Here is a 12,755-nt window from a genome sequence, read left to right on the forward strand (position 1 = left end):
AAGCAGCTGAAGAGATGTTGAAGCAGTTGAGGCAGCTCATAACCTAGCTGAGTCTCTAGTTTATGAATGTAGTGTCTTGAAGAATTTTTGAGAATCTTGTGAAGTATTTGTTGCCAGTGTTCTACAACAGTTTGGAACCTGCAGCTTGTCAGTGGAAAATACGATGATGAGCCAGCCATGACAGTGGACTGGGTTGTAGTGATGGGTTATCTTTAAAGACACTTCTGTTTCACTCATAATGTCCTGTTCATCCAAGCGACTATACTTCTCTTTATTTTTCTAGACTATTGGGTTCCAAGATACCTAGTCTGATTTAGGCAGTCTTTTAAGAGATTACTAAGGTGTATGAAGTACACCTTAGCATAGGACCTAATTGGGTAGCTTTATAGTGAAAAGCTGTGATTTAGCTATGAACATTAATAGGTAGGTCCTTTCATTAATATCAGCTAACCAGTGGACTATAACACACTATAGCCTAAACATTGATAATACCACTCTGTACTCAATTAAGTTTTCTTTCACTTTGTCAAGTGTGATATAATGTCCCATTCAGTGCATACTTGCCATTCTTGTAAGTCATATGAAGGCATACTTCAAGACCGGAAAATTGGTCCAGAAGTATAGTTTGAAACTTCCAAGTTTGTATATTTATGAATCTATTATTGATCCTGACCCACTCAACTGGAAGGTGAGGTAGAGAAATGTTATTGCATTCAAGTCAAAAGGCTCACAATGGGGAAATGAGTCTAGCTCTAGGGAAGGTACAAATGATGGAGACCAGAAGCCTAGAGAAAAGACAGCTCTGTTTAGATCTTAGAGTCCTTGGGCGTATATTAATTTGAAAAATATTTATTGGGTTGGCCCAAAACTTCACTTGGGTTTTTCTGTAAGATATGGAGAAACCTAAACAAACTTTTTGGCCAATCCAATATTTAGTAAGTTCAGATCAGAAATGAGTAAGATTAAATATAGAGAACAGTGACTTTGTAACACGGATTGATAAAATATCACTTGTGTCATCTTAGGTATGACTTTCCTCTGAAGGGCAAATTTGTGGCAAGTCAGAATGGATAGCCCTAGAGTGGGATAGTGAAACACCTCTTTATTAAAGGCAGCTTTTGGCCTTTCCTTCTGGAATTATTTAAACAGTTAACTCTTGTTTTCTCTGGGATTTGTCAAATTTTGCTGAATCTGGCTCAGTGGACCAATCTCAATATGCCATTGCATAAAACTGGAGTAACAGTACCTACTTTGAAGAGTCATTGTGATGATTAGAAAATGTTAGGTATGATACACATAGAAATACAGCCAGGAGCCGCAAAGCCCCTTTGTCACAGGTTGGGTTCTTTAGAAGCAGAACCTGGGATAGATTTAAGCCAAATGACTCATTGAGAGAATGTTCTTCTTGAAAAACCTATAACAAAGACAGAGAGGCAAAACAGGAAAGGGCCCATTGTTCACCATGGACACAGTCACAGGTAAAATCTAGTCTTGGCCTAACCACTGGAGGACTCTGGAGAATAAATGGTACACAGAGTTATGATTGGAGCAGATTGGCCTTTTGTATTCCAAATGAGTCAGCTGTTGGCATTTGGAGACCTGTAGTGGAAGGCGGGGGTTGTGTTGATGGTAGGGTGATCTCCTGGGCATATCTAGGTGAGCTGACTTCTGTTAGCCAGAGGCCATTCTCGTGTACCTCTAACTTCTCTTCCTCAAATGAAAACTTGTATCCCTTAGGGTGATGTCCCTGGGGACTCCATTCTGTCTTCAGTACTTACTCCTTTGATCTCCAGTTGGAAGGTATCTTCGAGCTCCACTTAGAGTATCAAGTTTTTGTGAAACAGAAGCAGTGTTCTTCACGATTCTAGTGCAGTGCCTGGCAGATATTAGGGACTCTACGGATGCTAGCTTCTGTTTTTTAATCTTTGGTCTCTAAACTTGTCTCTCATTTTAGAGAATCGCTGGCAAAGCATCCTCCTGTCAAGCCATGACAAGAAGAGACCAAGCAAAGCACTTAGCATTTAGTATCTGATTAAGAAGTGCTCATTGGCTTTATCACAGGATCATTCATGCGTTTTGAACTTTCCTATGGTATAGAAGAAATAACTGCAGTCAGTCAATTATCATGGATATTATTATTAGCATTAATCACCATAAATATTAAGATGTATTTACAGAAAATAGTTTAGTTTTACCTTTGAAAAAATATTTTATTTCTGATTCTTTTAAAGCATATACACTAGACATTATCACCCAATTTGGTACTTAAATATCTGTATTTTTCTTTCTTTTTTTGAATGGTCCTATGGATAAGGACTTTGTTGTATCCTTTGACTGTCCCCATACCATCTGCCTCTGTCATTTGATCACTGTCAGAAGCAAGAAAAGTGCTCAATTAAAACTTATCTTGATTAAGTATAATAGTGGGCAAATTAAAACATCAATGAACCAAGTGAAAATAATCCCTTAAAAAAGAGACAACATGACAAATTTTTTCTAGAATTTTCTGCCAATAATTTTGCCAAAACTATTTTAAATGCTCATATATTTTTGCCTACTAATTGTTTCTATGAATGTATCCTTAAAAACTTGGAACCAAGACCTATGTCCATAAAAAAAAGTTAAATTGTTACATTCAAAGGTCATTAAACAAGAATAAGATACATATACTGATGAAAAAAATCCAAAGTGTAAGTGAAAGAACAAATTGCATATATATACTTTTATACACACTCATATATGTACATACTTCATATATATGTGTATATAAATTTTTGTATTTAATTGTGAGATAAAGATTAAACAGACTTTTTTCTAGTGAATCAATAGTCATAACACCATTTATAAATAGCCTGATTTTTCCCCTCTATATTGAAAATGTTAACTTTGTTATATATAAAGTAATCATTGGTAATTGGATCTTTTACTGGCCACTGCTGATTTGTCTCTTTCTTTACCAGCATCACATTTAATCTGAAGACAGTAATTTTGTAGGCAGTTTTAATAGCCATATAACAAGCACTGCACCCTCCTTGCTTAATTTTTTTCTTTAAAAAAATGTATAGGCAATCTGCTACATTTACTTTTGTATTAATGTGCAAGTTTTCTCTGTAACTTACAACTTTCTGCTGTAGTTTAAAAAAACGAAAGCATTTTGTCTGATTGAAATTGCATTCAGTTCAGTTCAGTTCAGTTGCTAAGTTGTGTCGGACTCTTTGCGACCCCATGGACTGCAGCACACCAGGCTTCCTTGTCATTAAAAAAATCAATAAACTAAAAATAATATCAGCCCCATTATCTAAACACAAAGATTCTACACTGTACCATCTTTGCATCTGCACTGAGTATTATTATTAGTTAGAAAAATACCATTGCTATCTGCCAAACAATGATATCTTAGTGTTGTTTTATTTCTATACCAACAATGAACATAAGTTTTATATGTGTACTGATTAGTTATAAATACAATAATTTTAAATTCCCCTGCTGGATGAATCACAAGCCAGAATCAAGATTGCTGGGAGAAACATCAACCTCAAATATGTAGATGATACCACGCTAATGGCAGAAAGCGAAGAGGATCTAAAGAGTCTCTTGAAAGTAGTAAAAGTCGCTTAGTCGTGTCCGACTCTTTGTGACCCTGTGGTCACAAATGTAACCAGCCAGACTCTTCTGTCCATGGGATTCTCCAGGCCAGAATACTGGGGTGGTTAGCCGTTTCCTTCTCCAGGGGATCTTCCCAACCCAGGGATCGAACCAGGTCTCCCACATTGCAGGCGGATTCTTTACCATCTGAGCCACCAGGGGAAGTCCAAAGAGCCTCTTAATGAGAATAAAAGGAGAGTGAAAAAGCTGGCTTGAAACTCAACATTCAAACAACTAAGATCATGGCATCTGGTTTCATCATTTCATGGCAAATAAATGGGGAAAAAATGAAAACAATAACAGGTATTTTCTTGGGCTCCAGAATCACTGTGGACAGTGACTTCAGCCATGAAATCAAAAGGCACTTCTTAAAAGAAAAGCTATTACAGATCTAGGCAGCAAAAAGCAGAGACATCACTTTGCCAACAGAGGTTCATATAGTCAAAGCTCTGATTTTTCCAGTAGTCATGTATGGACTTGAAAGTTGGACTGTAAAGAAGGCTGAGGGATGAAGAATTGATGCTTTCAAACTGTGGTGTTGGAGAAGACACTTGAGAGTCCTTTGGACAGAAAGAAGATCAAGCCTAAAGGAAATCAACCCTGAATATTCATTGGGAGGACTGATGCTGAAGCTGAAGGGGGCAATAGAGGATGAAATGGTTGGATGGCATCAGCGACTCAATGGACATAAGTTTGAGGAAACTCTGGGAGATAGTGAAAGACAGGGAAGCCTGGTGTGCTGTAGTCCATGGGGTCCCAAAGAGTCAGACAGTTAGCTACTAAACAACAGCAACAATTTTAAATTTTTAAAGTATTTTATCCCTCCCTTTTTATGTGGAGTTTTTGGTCAAGTTATGTAAGCTCCTAATACTATAAAGATGTTAATGCTTTTAGTATGTTCTGTAGGCATTTCTACAACTTGATACTAAGCTCATGATTTTCAGAATTTGTATATGAAGTTTTGTATTTTCACATAGTGTAATCTTTCATGCTCTCCCTTATGTCTTTTATTATTTTTAAGCTTAGTAAATTGTTTTGCCTCTAGACACTTGATAAATATTCATGTTGCTTCTTTCTTCCAACTAATTTCTGATTTTTTATGCTTTATTCCTTTTTAAAAAATTTTATTTATTTTTTAATTGAAGGATAATTGCTTTACAGAATTTTGTTGGTTTCTGCCAAATATCAACATGAATCAGCCATAGATATACATATTGATTTTTTATATTTACTTCCTTAATTTTTCTACAATTTGTTTTGGTTGAGTGAAATGAAATAAGGTTCTAAATAGATTTTTTCCAAATTGCTAACTAATCACTCAGACAGCAGTTATTGGCCAAAGCTTCACTTTCTCTTTGATTAATGGTGTCTCCTTTATTGACTGTCATGATGCTATATCTAATAGCTTCTACTTCTGGGCTGTACATTCTGTTTATTTTTAGTCTAGTGATAAATTGTTTTTATTTTAACTATAGAACATATAGTTGGGTATACATAATAGAATTAGTCCAATCTTAGTTTGTACTAATTTTCTTTATTCTATCATCTCTCTTACTCTCCTGATTTATTTTGGAACAATTTGGTTGTGTGTGTGAAATTTGATACTGTACTTTCTCAGAGGACACTGAAGGGTTTGAAAATGGAAAATGCAAGCAGGCTGATTGTGGTAGTAAATAACTGGTTAACATAGCCACATGGACACTTTGATCAAGTTCTATAGCATGATCCTGTTTTGTCATTATAGTCATTATCAAAATTTCATAATAAGCACAAAATGATCACAACATTTTCATTCTCAATCACAAGATCAGTAGGCTGAAATTAATGACTAGTTAGGTGCTAGGTATTGGGGGTACGAAAGGTAGAAGGCTCTTCAATAAGGCATAAGGCTTCACATGCTCTTTTGTACCTTCAGGTTTTATTCTCTCTGCTTGAAATGTCATGCTTTCTGCTTCTCACCTTCATAAATTCTTTCTAATCCATGAAGATTGAAATTTTATATAACTCTTTCTGTTGCTCTTCGAAGACCCTGGCAATTAGACACTTCCTTCTCTTTAACCCCACGTACTTTGTTTATACTTCTTTGATCACCTTGTCTCTTTGAATTATAGCTACTTACTTATGCTCCTATTCTTCACTAAAGTCCTTGAGTACATGAACCACAATTTTTCATTGTTATAAGCTGAATGCTAAGTATTGAGGATACATTTCAGCATTTGCTTACTGAGTGAATATGTAAATGAATAAAATAAAACATTTTTATTTCCCGAACATTTCTATAAGAAAATTATTGAAACAAAATTTCTCAGAAATTTTCAATATGTTTCAAACATTCCGAAGTCAACTAAATAGAACTTGGTGAAACTCAAAAATGTTAAAAAGTGGTTGTGTGCGTATGTATATGTGTTTTGTAGGCAGTAATTTCCTCCTAAGATTTCAATATGACATGTGTGGGTTAGTTGGCTCATCACTTTTGTTTTCCAAATAATGTTCAGCTTTAAAAAACATTACCCTGAAGCACAGGTAACTTTGTGAGCTGGACCGAAATGTCATCACCAAGCTGGACTTTCCCAGGTAGAAGGCCTGTGTGCTAAATAGAAACTGCAAAGACTACCTGTGAAAAACATTTTCATGTCAGCAGAACTGACTTACGTGTGGATGATGTTGATAATTCTCTACCTGGTATTTACTTCTTCCAAAAAAATCTTCCCTGTCCAGCTGTGAGGGGACTTAGTACTCTCACCATTGTATTATTCTGTTAGGAGTGCTGAAACAAACTAAATCATTATTATCTTGAACAAAAAATTAGGCATGTGTTGTATTATATATGTTTTTAAATGGCCATTCTACCCCTGAGCATATCCCAGATCTTTTGTAAAAGAAAACTCTATTTTTTGTTCCATATCCACCACATTGAACAAAAATTCTGATTCTAGCTGTTCTGGACATGAACTTGTCACCCACTGGTGCTTTACATCTTGGACTTGATCCTTGGTTTCATTAATCTGCTTATGTTTTTGGCTCTTCTTCCTTGGTCTTTCTAGTTTTTCACTTTCTGGGAGTTTTAAGTTGTCTCCAGTCACTGCAAGTAAATACCATATCTAATATCTATCTTTATGCCTTGGAAACTTGACACCCTGTTGTGCCTCGTAGTAGAGGAAGCTTCTTCAGGCTTACTCTGACACACGCAGGAGTTAAATCCTGTAAGATACCATCAGTCAGGAAGACAAGGACTGCAGATGGCTGATCCAGGGGAGACCAGTGCTTTGGGAAAATGTTAAATATTGTGTATTTCTGGCATCACAGTCAAGTCAGGACCATGACATTAGGAATGTCATATTATTCTAAGGTCCTACCATTAAACATTACATTTTGTTTATGACAATAAAACTGAGGCATGTGTAGTAAAAGGGTTTGGTGAACACCATTGTACTTCAGGGATCACCCCACAACCAAGCAAGGTTCCCACATTTCTCTGTGAGCCCTCCCTATAAAAATGTGTTTGATTAAAAATCTATTCTTTGTAAGAAATATATGTAGAGCAGAATATGTCAGACATGATGTGCTAAGAAATGACTAAGTTATCACAATATTTGACTTATAATTTATAAAATATGTTCATTTACATGTTATGATTTGGTTTACTTGTGTCTAACCTTACTCTACTAAAATATGTTCTCAACAAAATAGATTATTAAAACAGAGTCAAGCCATGATATTATATCACTCTTCTGTAATAGCTTCTCAGATTTAAAGTCTAAGGCTTTATATTGAGGTTGACAGTTCTGTCTGGTATTCACTCTCCCCCCGAATCTTCCTTTTATGCCTATTAAAAGGGTCTCAAATTCTCACCATTAGTATTGTGCATTCAGCTTAGGGCCACTAAAACCAATTAAGTCAAGTGATCTAGAACCTATGCTGTGGCTTTCATGATCTAGTTCCTCTTCTCAGATCTTAGCTCATTTTCATGACTCATTTAGTCTAGGCACCTGGGCCTCCTTGCTCTTTTTCTATTAATAACACTGTACATCTAGGATAAACCCCTTCTTGACCCTGAGCTATTACCTTTTTTATATATGGTCACAGTCAACTTGCTAAAGTTTTGTTAAGAATTTTTACATCTATTCTCACAAGAGCTTTAGTTTTCATTACTATCTTTGCATGGTTTTGGTATGAGATAATGCCGGTCTCAGAGAATGAGTTGCAAAGTACTGTTGTTTAGTCATTAAGTCGTGTCCTACTCTCTGTGACCTCATGAACTGTAGCATGCCAGGCTTCCTGTCCCTCAAAATCTCCCGGAGCTTGCTCAAACTCATGTTCATTGAGTCAATGATGCCATCCAACCATCTCATCCTCTGTTGCCCCCTTTTCCTCCTGCCCTCAATCTTTCCCAGCATCAGGGTCTTTTTCCAGTGAGTTGGCTCTTTGCATCAGATGGCCAAAGTATTGGAGCTTCAGCTTCAGCATCAGTTCTTCCAATGAACATTCAATTCAAGTTTGATTTCCTTTAGGATTAACTGGTTTGATCTTCCTGCTGTGCAAGGAACTCTCTAGAGTCTTCTCCAGCACCACAGTTAGAAAGCATCAATTCTTCAGCCTCAGCCTTCTTTATGGTCCACCTCTCATATCCATACATGACTATTGGAAAAACCATAGCTTTGACTATATGGACCTTTGTTGGCAAAGTGATGTCTCTGCTTTTTACTATGCTGTTTAGGTTAGTCATAACTTTTTTACAAGGAGCAAGCATCTTTTAATTTCCCTCCTGTTAAATTTTGTAGAAGAATTTGTTTAGAATAGGTATTATACTTTGCTTAAATGTTTGGTGGAATTCACTAATGAAATCCTCTGGTCCTAGATGTTTCTTTGTGGAAAGGGTTTTCATTCAACTTTAATAGATGACATTTAAAAACAGATTTGATTTCGGTGCTCTTGCAGGAGGAGATGAGCACATGTCTTTCTACTCCACCATCTTGAACCATGGATATAGGGCTACTCATTATCTGTTCTTTTTTGAATAAGCTATGGTAGCTCACACTATTCCAGAAATTTGTATGTTTCAGCAGGTTTAGTTGCATTCTTTGGCATAAAGTTGTTCATAATACTTCTTTATTTTTCTTTTAATACCAGTAGAATTTGTCATGTAACTTCTCTCCTTGCTGATATTGGTAGTTTGTGTCTTCTTTTTCTGATCTTGCTTGTGAGAGGTTTATCAGTTTTATTGATTTCCTGAAGAGTAAGTTTTCCTTTTAATTGTTTCTCTCTCTCTCTCTCTTTTTTGTATTTTCTATTTCATTATTTTCTACTCTGATCTTTATCAGTATATTTTATTCTCCTTACTTTGGGGAGTTTTATATGCTTTTATTTTTTTGGCTTCTTAGGCAGAAGCTGAAGTCATTAATTTCAAACTTTTGTTCTTTTCTAATATAGGTGTTTTAGTTCCACAAATTTCACAAAATTTGGATATTTTGTGTTTTCAATTTCATTCAGTTTAAAGTACTTTCTAATTTTCCCTTTAACTTCTTCTTTGATCCGTGGGGTGGTTAGAAGTGTTATTTAGTTTCCAAATACTGGGGAATTATCCAGAGATGCTTTGTTATTTATTAAATTTATCATCAGTTCAGTTCAGTCGCTCAGTTGTGTCCCACTCTCTGTGACCCCATGGACTGCAGCACGCCAGGCCTCCCTGTCCATCACCAACTCCCGGAGTTTACTGAAACTCATATCCATTGAGTCGGTGATACCATCCAATCATCTCATCCTCTGTGGTTCCCTTCTCCTCCCACCTTCAATTCAATTGTGGTCTGGGAGCACACGTATGATTTGATCCTTTTATATTTACCGACACTTAGACACCACAGAGCCTTGAGCTCTGTAGACCGTGCCCTTGTTTCAGGGCCTTTGCCTTTGTTGTGTCCTCTGAAGGGAATGTTCTTTCCCCAGAAACTCCTACCTGGCTTGTTCCCTCAACACTTTCGAGTCTCTGTTCAAATGTCATCATCCTTGTAAGGACTTCCCTGACCACCAGATGTGAAATGTGATATTCATTGCACCAGATACTCTTCACCCTTCTTTCTTGATTTAGTTCTCTGTTGCACTTGGGGTGTGTGTGTGTGTGTATGTGTGTGTGTGTGTATATGTTCAAATATATTCCCTTTACTAGAGCGTAAATTTCATGAAGGCTGAAATCTTCATCTGATCTACTCACTAATGTATTCCCACCATCTGGGATGGTGCCAGGCACATAGCAGGTGTTTCATAAATATTAATGAATTTGATTTTTTTTAAAAAGCAATAAACCTGTGGGATTGGTAGTGATAATTTTATTATCACCATTTTATCAACATAGTAGCAAACCAGTTAAATGTAAAATGCAGACACTTTATGCTGCTTTATATAATAATCCCTGCCACTTCATGTCAGTTGCTTTGTAGCCATTTTGTGCCAGGTACTATGCTAGAGGTCAAACATTCCAAGATGAGTGAGCATGACTCTGGTCTTGAAAAGGTTATTAGGGGCTGGAGCTCAGGCTGCATGGTGAGAGTAGCTAGAGGTGAAACTGAAGAGTAGGAAGACTTTATTATATACCACATAAAATGCTAAGATTTTAACTGGGTGAGAAGTCAGATGCTGGAGCACTTAAGAAAGCAAGTAGCATGATCAAATTTTCTGTTTTGTGCTAAAGAACTGTTCTCAGTACAGTGGAGAACAAGAAGCTTCTTGAAGCTTGCAGTCTAATAGAAAAGACTAATAGTAAACAACTAACAAATACAAATCCACTGTAGGTTCAGGTAGTCATAAATGCTTTGAGGGAAAATAGAGGAGGGTAAGGGAGTGGAGAGTCATGGTGGGGGGGAGGTGTATTATAAATAAGGAAGTCAAGGAAGATTCTATTAGGGAAGATACAGTTGTAGAGATATAAATAAAATTAAAAGGGGAAAACAGAAAAAATCCTACAGAATTCCAGGCAGAAGGACAAGGACCACCACATTGCAATGGTTGTGACACAGAAATGAGCTTTTCCTGCTTTAAGAAAATCAAGGAGGCCAAAGTGACTGAAGTTGAGGGAACGGTAGGGAAGCGTGATGTGCAGTAAGGACAGCGAGGTAAGGGATAGATCATGGTGAGTCAGAGACTATACTGGGTTTTATTCTAGAGTAATGAGAAGCCATGGGAGTGTTCAAATCAGAGAAGCAGTAATATCTGACTGACTTTTAAAGATACCTCTGATGGATATATGGAAAATAGACTATGGCAGGGCAAGAAAGGAAGCAGGAAAGGCGAGAAAGGAAGCAGGAAAACCAGTTAGGAGACTGTCTCAATGGAGCAGGTATAAGATAATGGTTAAGATCATGGCATCTGGTTCCATTACTTCATGGGAAATAGATGGGGAAACAGTGGAAACAGTGGCAGACTTTATTTTTTTGGGCTCCAAAATCACTGCAGATGGTGACTGCAGCCATGAAATTAAAAGACACTTACTCCTTGGAAGGAAAGTTATGACCAACCTAGATAGCATATTAAAAAGCAGAGACATTACATTGCCAACAAAAGTCCGTCTAGTCAAGGCTATGGTTTTTCCAGTGGTCAAGTATGAATGTGAGAATCAGACTGTGAAGAAAGCTGAGCACTGAAAAATTGATGCTTTTGAACTGTGGTGTTGAAGAAGACTCTTGAGAGTCCCTTGGATTGCAAGGAGATCCAACCAGTCCATCCTAAAGGAGATCAGTCCTGGGTGTTCATTGGAAGGACTGATGCTGAAGCTGAAACTCCAGTACTTTGGCCACCTGATGCAAAGAGTTGACTCATTGGAAAAGACCCTGATGCTGGGAGGGATTGGGGGCAAGAGGAGAAGGGGATGACGGAGGATGAGATGGCTGGATGGCATCACCGACTTGATGGACATGAGTTTGAGTAAACTCTGGGAGTTGGTGATGGACAGGGAGGCCTGGCGTGCTGCGATTCATGGGGTCGCAAAGAGTCGGACACAACTGAGCGATTGAACTGAGCTGAAGATAATGGTTGAATCTGGAGTCTGTAATGGAGGTGGTGGGATATGGAAATGGTGTTAATAACTTGCTAATGTGCTGGATATGTCCTGCACTATTCTTAAAATTTTGGCAACTGGTCAATGGTAGTGCCATTTCCTGAAATGGGGGCCAGATTGTGGAAGCACGTTGTTAATGGACTGGATTCTGTCTTTCTCCCAGTTTCTGTTTGGAAACCCTAATTCCCAGTGTGACTGTAGTTGGAGATAGGGCCTTTAAAGAGGAAATTAAGGTTAAATAAGTTCATAAGACAGGCTCTAATCTAATATGGCTTGTGGTCTTATAGGAAGAGAAAGACATCAGGGATGCATGTGTGCAGAGAAAGGGGATGTGAAGTAAACAAGAAGGAGCTGTCTGCAAGCCATGGAGAAACCAACCCGGCTGGCACCTTGATCTTAGATTTCCAGCTTCCAGAGCTGTGAGGAAATAAATTTCTATTGTTTAAGCCTCCCAGCCTATGGCATTGTATTATGGCATAGCAATACCCAAGCAAACCTAGCAAACTAACCCAGAAGTGAAGAGGATAATGAAAAACTCAAGTTCTCTATTAGACATGTTGAGTTTGAAATGCTTGTTAGACTTTCAGGCAGAGAGGCTGGGGAGGTGGGTGGACATGTAAATCTGAATCTCAGGGAAGAGGTTGAAGCTGGAGATATAGTGGAAAGTCATTAAAGTAAATTGGTATGTTGCGTCCAACTCTTGCAAGCCTGTGGACTGTAGCCTTCCAGGCTCCTCTGTCCATGGGATTCTCCAGGCAAGAATACTGGAGTGGGTTGCCATTTACTTCTCCAGGGGATCTTCCTGACCCAGGGATCAAACCCGGGTCTCCTGCACTACAGGAAGATTCTTTACTGACTGAGCTACAAGGGAAGCCCAACTGCCATCAGTGTCCCAGTCCTGACTTCTTACTGTTCTCTTAGTCACTGTTCCCCAGGGGAAGAGGGTTGACATAACTAATTGGTCATTTTGGAAGACAGAATCCACTATTCACAGTTAATTAATTTCCTGTATCTTTTGGGGATGTCTACCTTCAGAGAATATGCATTTTCTAATCTTTCATAT

The 12,755-nt window shown here is 37.8% G+C and overlaps 1 long non-coding RNA gene across 1 annotated transcript in view; it reads left to right on the forward strand.

Annotated features, from left to right (window-relative positions):
• The window catches only part of LOC110129987 (uncharacterized), a 107,500-nt gene extending 95,339 nt beyond the window's left edge, over positions 1-12,161 (forward strand). Inside the window, exon 4 of the long non-coding RNA XR_011483294.1 lies at positions 11,980-12,161. This is a non-coding gene — a long non-coding RNA (uncharacterized lncRNA). The remainder of the gene's footprint in view (positions 1-11,979) is intronic.
• The last annotated feature ends 594 nt before the right edge of the window (positions 12,162-12,755 follow it).

Source organism: Odocoileus virginianus, chromosome 24 (assembly GCF_023699985.2).
Source record: "Odocoileus virginianus isolate 20LAN1187 ecotype Illinois chromosome 24, Ovbor_1.2, whole genome shotgun sequence".
NCBI classification, from domain to species: domain Eukaryota; kingdom Metazoa; phylum Chordata; class Mammalia; order Artiodactyla; family Cervidae; genus Odocoileus; species Odocoileus virginianus.